The 7,557-nt window shown below is 42.4% G+C and overlaps 1 non-coding gene across 1 annotated transcript; it reads left to right on the top strand.

Moving 5' to 3' along the window:
• The first annotated feature begins 388 nt into the window (after window positions 1–388).
• LOC115932331 (small nucleolar RNA SNORD59) lies at window positions 389–459 on the top strand. Its single transcript, XR_004068620.1, has one exon. It is a non-coding gene; the product is annotated as a small nucleolar RNA SNORD59 (small nucleolar RNA).
• Window positions 460–7,557: the final 7,098 nt, after the last annotated feature.

The following is a 7,557-nucleotide window of genomic DNA, read 5'->3' as shown; positions in this document are numbered from 1 at the left end:
GAGACCAGCCTGGGCAACATGGTGAAACCCCATCTCTACCAAAAATACAAAAAATTAGCTGGGCATGGTGGCACATGCCTGTGGTCCCAGCTACTTCGGAGGCTGAGGCGGGAGGATCACTTGAGCCAGGGAGGTGGACGTTGCAGTGAGCCAAGAACGTACCATTGCACTCCAGCCTGGGTGACGAAACCCTGTATATATATATAAAATTAAATAATCCTGCTCAATAATGGAAACTATAATCAAAGGTAATAGTGAATAGACCTAGGGGGGAATTTGCAAAATTTAAAGCAAGCAATTGGTTAATATCTAGACCACACAACCCACTCCTCAAATCAATAAGGCAGTAAACTAAAAGCAAGAAAATAGGTAAAAAACATGATTAAGCACTCACTGATGAGTAGCTTCTGACTTTCATTCTTCTGAGCTTGCTGAACCCAGATGCCATTCCTGGGAAGGAAAAAAATAAACATGGTAAGCAATCACAGAAGGGGAAATCTGAATACCAACAGTATAAATTAATCCTCTACCTTGAACGCAATCAGAAAAATGCACATTAAAATAATAATAAGATACCACTTTACACCCATCAGGTAGGCAAAAATTAGTCTGGTAATACCAAATATTAGCAAGATCCAAGATGTGAGGAAACAAATCCCTGCTGTACTCCTGGAGTGTGAGACATGCAGCCGTTTCCATTTTTGTAGTAAAGAATCTGGCAGAGCTTTGTGAAATTAAATATGCACATGCTCTATGACCCAGCAATTCTACTCTGTCGACCAGAAGAGTGGAACTCTGTAAAATATTTGAAGAGATTTATTCTGACTCAAAGATGACTGACCATGGCCTGTGACACAACCCTCAGGAAGTCCTGAGAACCCGTGCACAAGGTGGTTGGAGTGCAGCTTGGTTTTATACACTTTAGAGAGGAATGACACATCAATTAAATACATTTAAGACATACATTGGTTTGGTCTAGAAAGGTGGAACAACTCAAAGTGGGGGCTTCGAGGCTATAGGTGAATTTAAATGTTTTCTGGTTGACAATTGGTTAAGTTTGTCTAAAAAGCTGGGATAGATAGAAAGGGAATGTTCAGGTTAAGATAAAGATTGTGGAGACCAAAGCTCTTTTGAAGTCTCATAATGGCTGCCTTGGAGACAATAGGTGACAAATGTTTCCTATTCAGATCTTAGTTAGTCTCTTTAGGATTGGGAGAATCTGGAAGAAAAAGATGTATATATATATATACATCTATATTTATATAGATGTATATATACATCTATATTTATATAGATGTATATATACATCTATATTTATATAGATGTATATATACATCTATATTTATATAGATGTATATGTATTTTTTATATATATGTATTTATATATATAAAAATATATATATATATATTTTTTTTTTGAGATGGAGCCTCGCTCTGTCTCCCAAGCTGGAGTGCAATGGCGTGATCTCCACTCACTGCAGCCTCCAACTCTTGGGTTCAAGTGATTTTCCTGCCTCAGCCTCCCGAAGTGCTGGGATTACAAGCGTGAGACACCGCCCCCAGCCCTGGCTATGTTAATAGAGATTCTTTATGGATGTAGATTTTCCCCACAAAGAACAGCTTTGCAGGGGCATTTTAAAATATGACAAAGAAACATGTTTTGGGGTAAAATATTTTGATTTTCTTCTTTGTTTCATAATGTTATACCAGAGTCAGGTTGGAAAGTAAATCATGATATATAGGGTTAAATAAAACCTATCTGACGAGAATTTATGATTTGTAGGTCATGACTCCCCAGATCCCTTAGATAGGAATTTGGGCAAGATAAAAAAAATCAGAGTTTAGTCCTCAACTCCTTCATATATGTTACAGAGAAACTTGTGTCTAGATTCATAAGGGGTCACATGCAAGAATATTTATCACAGCATTATTTGTGGAAGCTCAATGTTAGAACTCAGTTTTGGGTGACTTTCATTAGCAAAGTAGAAAGGTTAAATATAGGCCTGGTGCAGTGGCTCACGCCTGTAATCCCAGCACTTTGGGAGGCTAAGGAGAGCAGGTCACCTGAGGTCCGGAGTGCGAGACCAGCCTGGTCAACATGGTGAAACCCTCTGCCTACTAAAAATACAAAAATTAGCTGGGCATGGTGGCAGGCGCCTGTAGTCCCAGCTACTTGGGAGGCTGAGGCAAGAGAATCGCTAGAACCTGGGAGATGGAGGTTGCAGTGAGCTGAGATTGCGCCATTGCACTCCAGCCTGGGCAATAGAGCGAGACTCCACCTCAAAAAAAAAAAAAAAAAAGAAAGAAAGAAAAAGAAAGGTTAAATATGGGAGTTGCATAGTATAGAATGCTACTCAGCAGATATCCAAAATATTCAAAAGACAACATGGAGAGATCTTAAAAATAGTAATGAGTGAAAAAACAAAACCATATTGTTGGCACAGTAACACTCATGTCAATTTAAAACTACACCAAGGACCGTGTGCGGTGGCTCATGCCTGTAATCCCAGCACTTTGGGAGGCCAAGGCAGCAGATCACCTGAGGTCCGGAGTTTGAGACCAGCCTGGCCAACATGGTGAAACCCCATCTCTACTAAAAATACAAAATTACCTGGGCATGGTGGCAGGCACCTGTAATCCTAGCTACTTGGGAGGCTGAGGCAGGAGAATCGCTTGAACCTTGAAGGAAGAGGTTGCGGTGAGCCAAGATCACACCACTGCACTCCAGCCTGGGCAACACAGCGAGACTCTGTCTCAAAAAAAAAAAAAATAAAAATAAATAAGATACATTAAAATAAATAAATAAATAAATAAATAAAAACTACACCAAGGAACTTCTGGCTATAGCAGTGTAAAGGGATCTGTGAATCTTCACAAAAAAAAAAAAAACTACGAAATTAAATAAAATTGCCCCAAACAATGATTTCAAGTCTCTGGAAACTGAGCAAGGCAGAAAACAAATTGAGGAGCTTTTATTCTTGAAAAACTGCTACAGCTTCAAGCAAAAGCAATGTGAGTTTGCAGCCTTCTTGCCTGAGGCTGCTCCCATCCAACTTCCTTGGTGGCTGGGAACTGTAGTTTTACCAGTATGGAACTGGCTGTGAAAACCAGCAATGTTTGCTGTCACAGTGGGTAGACTGAAATTGTAGGAGTTAGTTAGGTGGAGGCGGACAAAAGCCTACAATGTTCTCAGCTGAATGATATGAAGTTGGTAGGAAATAACAGGCAAAAAACCCTCTAGCTGTACTAACTCAAAGTAGCACTCCTAGTTGTGTTCAGTGGTGGAAAAGCCAGAAATTTAGCTGGAAAATAGGAAACTACAAAAGGGCTGAGATAAGCTCTCCCACATCCCTGGCTCACTGGGAAACTATCATATGCATGGAGAATAGCTCAGAGAGCTCCCTGAAAAATAAAAGACAAGGAAGACTTGAACACCGCTGCACATTTTAATACACTTCTCATCCTTCAAACAGATATATTGGCAGAAGTGGATGCTATATGGGCTTGAGGTATTGGAACACAATGCTTATTCTAATCATTGGCTGAACACTGTGCTATGTAATCATAGGGGTGTTACTGCTGCGGGATAATTAAGGAATCAGAGAGACTGAGGGATTGAGGAGGAGTTATTTAATTATTTAGGTTCACTGACCCAGTTGGATTAACATCCAAAGGACTGAGCCCGGAACAAAGAGTCAAGCTACCTTTTAAGCATTTCGTGGGGTGGGGGGGGATCTGTGCAGGGGGAAGCGTATTATAGAAGCGAGAGACAAAGACAGTTATTCAATTAAGGCATGCATTACATTATTTCTTACTGTTCAAGGAACAACATGTTTTATGACTTGAGATTATCTGTCTAGTGACCTTGCAGCTGCACAGCTAGAGAAACAGAGTCTTCACAATGCCTGGTAAATGGAGAGATAAGGCTCACTAGCCACAGAGAGAAAAACAGGCAGTTAATTTTAAAGGACTCCAGCCCTTTCTCTTCCTCAAGGGGGAATTGGGTTTTCTTACATACAACTGAGTTTTTGCTTACACAGTCTTTAATTTTTTTTTTTTTTTTGAGATGGAGTCTCACTCTGTTGCCCAGGCTGGAGGGCAGTGGCGCCATCTTGGCTCACTGCAAGCCCCGCTTCCCAGGTTCACGCCATTCTCCTGCCTCAGCCTCCCGAGTAGCTGGGACTACAGGTGCCTGCCACCATGCCTGGCTAATTTTTTTGTATTTTTAGTAGAGATGGAGTTTCACCGTGTTAGCCAGGCTGGTCTCAAACTCCTGACCTTGTGATCCACCCACCTCGGCCTCCCAAAATGCTGAGATTATAGGCATGAGCCACTGCGCCCGGCCTACAGTCTTTAATTTCTTTTAATTCCTGTTCTAATCCCTGAGGGAACATTTTTTTTTGAGACAGAGTCTAACTCTGTCGCCCAGGCTGGAGTGCAATGGCTCGATCTTGGCTCACTGAAACCTCCACTTCCCAGGATCAAGCAATTCTCCTACCTCAGCTTCCCGAGTAGCTGAGAGTATAGCTGGGTGCCACCATGCCTGGCTAAATTTTGTATTTTTAGTAGAGATGGGGTATCGCCATGTTTGCCAGGATGGCCTCAAACTCCTGACCTCAGGTGATCCATCCACCTCAGCCTCCCAAAGTGCGGGGATTACAGACATGAGCCACTGCACCTGGCTGGAAAAATTTATTATTATTATTATTTGAGATAGGGTCTCACTCTGTCACCCAGGCTGAAGTATAGTGGCATGATCTCGGTTCACTGCAACCTCTGCCTCCCGGTCGCAAGCAATCTTCCTACTTCAGCTCTTGAGTAGCTGGGACCACAGGTATATGCCACCATTACCTGCTAAGTTTTTGTATTTTTAGTAGAGGTGGGGTCTTGGTATGTTGCCCAGGCTGGTCTCAAACTGCTGAGCTCAAGCCACTTTGGCCTCCCAAAAGTGCTGGGATTAAAGGTGAGCCACCATGCCTGACCCCTGTGGGAAAATTTTAAAAACAAGAATAAATGGCCGGGCATGGTGGCTCATGCCTGTAATCCCAGCACTTTCGGAGGCCGAGGTGGGAAGATCACCTGAGGTCAGGAGTTGAAGACCAGCCTGACCAACGTGGAGAAACCCTGTCTCTACTAAAAATACAGAATTAGCCAGGCATAGTAGCACATGCCTGTAATCCCAGCTACTCACTACTCAGGAGGCCGAGGCAGGAGAATCACTTGACCCCTGGAGGCAGAGGTTGCAGTGAGCCAAGATCATGCCATTGCACTCCAGCCTGGGCAACAAGAGCAAAACTCCATCTCAAACAAAACAAAACAAAACAAACAAACAAACAAAAAAACAAGAATAAAAAACTGAGCAGACACATTAGCAGCTGCACACTGTGGAATGATAGACTCTACAGTTTAACTCCAGACAAATGACACACACACACACACACACATCAGCATCACCAGCATCACCACCATTCAGAAAAATACAATAGAATCCAGACTCTACAGTTTAACTCCAAATTACACACACACACACACACACACACACACACACACACACCCCATCAGCATCACCAGCATCACCACCATTCGGAAAAATACAACAGAATCCAGAGTTATTACAGTCTATTATCTAAAATGACCAGTTTTTTAGAGGAGGAAGAGGATAAAATGATCAGTTTTTAAGAAAAAATTATGACACATGCGAAGAAACCTAAAAAACAGTAACTCATATCCTGATTTTAAAAGTCAGTGAAAACTAGCCAGGCACAGTGGCTCACGCCCGTAATCCCAGCACTTTGAGAGGCCGAGGCGGGTGGATCACCTGAGGTCAGGTGTTTGAGACCAGCCTGGCCAACATGATGAAACCCCGTCACTACTAAAAATACAAAAATTAGTCAGGCATGGTGGTGGGCGCCTATAATCCTAGCTACTGGGGAGGCTGAGGCAGGAGAATTGCTTGAACCTGGGAGGCAGAGGTTGCAGTGAGCTGAGATCATTCCACTGCACTCCAGCCTGGGTGACAGAGCAACACTCTGTTTCCAAAAAAAAAAAATAAACAAAAAACAAAATAAAAACTGAGTCCAGGTGCAGTAGCTCACACCTGTAATCCCAGCACTTTGGGAGGCCGAGGCTGGCAGATCACGAGCTCAGGAGATCAAGACCATCCTGGCTAACATGGTGAAACCCCCTCTCTACTAAAAATACAAAAAAATTAGCCGGGCATTGTGGCGGGCACCTGTAGTCCCAGCTACTTGGGAGGCTGAGGCAGGAGAATGGTGTGAACCTGGGAAGCGGGGCTTGCAGTGAGCCGAGATGGCACCACTGCACTCCAGCCTGGGAGATAGAGTGAGACTCTGTCTCAAAAAAATAAATAAATAAATAAAAATAAAAACTGACTCTGAGTAGGCCCAGAAGTTGAATTTGGCAGACAAAGACTTTAAAGCACATATTATACATGTGTTCAAGGAATTAAATAAAAATGTTTAATAATGACTCAATAAATATGGAATCTCAATAGAGAAATAGAAGCTATAAAAAAAGAATCAAACAGAAATTCTAGAATTATAAAGTAAAATAACTGAAATGAAAATTTTACTAAATGAACCCAATAGCAGATTTAAGATAGCAGAGGAAAAATTTAATAAACTTGAAGATAGATCAATAATAATAATCTAGTCTGAATGATAGAGACAAAAATGATTGCAGGAAAGTGAACAGCTGGGTACAGTGGCTCACACCTGTAATCCCAGCACTTTGGGAGGCTGAGGCAGATGGATTGCTTGAGCCCAGGAGTTCAAGACCAGCCTGGGCAACATGATGAAACCCTATCTCAACAAAACATACAAAAGTAAGCTGGATATGGTGGTGTGCCCCTGTAGTCCCAACTACTTGGGAGGCTGAGGCAGAAGAATTGCTTGAGCCTGGGTGGTCAAGGCTGCAGTGACCATGTTCATGTCACTGCACTCCAGCCTGGGTGACAAAGCAAGACATTCTCAAAAAAAGAAACAAAAAAAACAAAAAACAAAAACAAAAAAACACCAAAAACAAAAAGCCTCAGAGGCCAGTGTTACATCAAGCATGCCGATATACATGTAATACATGTCCGAAGGAGAGGAGACAAAGGGTCAGAAAAAAGTAGTTGAAAAAATAATAGCCAAAGGCCAGGTGCGTAGCTCACACCTGTAATCCCAGTACTTTGGGAGGCCGAGGCAGGCAGATCACAAGGTCAAGAGATTGAGACCATCCTGGCCAACATGGTGAAACCCCATCTCTACTAAAAATACAAAAATTAGCCAGGTGTAGTGGTGCATGCCTGTAGTCCCAGCTACTCGGGAGGCTGAGGCAGGAGAATCACTTGAACCTGGGAGGCAGAGACTGCAGTGAACCGAGATCTTGCCACTGAACTCCAGCCTAGCGACAGAGTGAGACTCCATCTCAAAAAACAACAAATAATAATAATAGCCAAAAACTTTTCAAATTTGATGAAAAACATTACATATCTAAGAATCTCAATAAACCTCAAATACCTAGACACATCACGGTCAACTTCTTTAAAGACAA

Source organism: Gorilla gorilla, chromosome 1 (genome assembly GCF_029281585.2).
Source record: "Gorilla gorilla gorilla isolate KB3781 chromosome 1, NHGRI_mGorGor1-v2.1_pri, whole genome shotgun sequence".
Lineage (NCBI taxonomy): Eukaryota > Metazoa > Chordata > Mammalia > Primates > Hominidae > Gorilla > Gorilla gorilla.
This window is presented reverse-complemented; position numbering and strand designations above follow the sequence as displayed.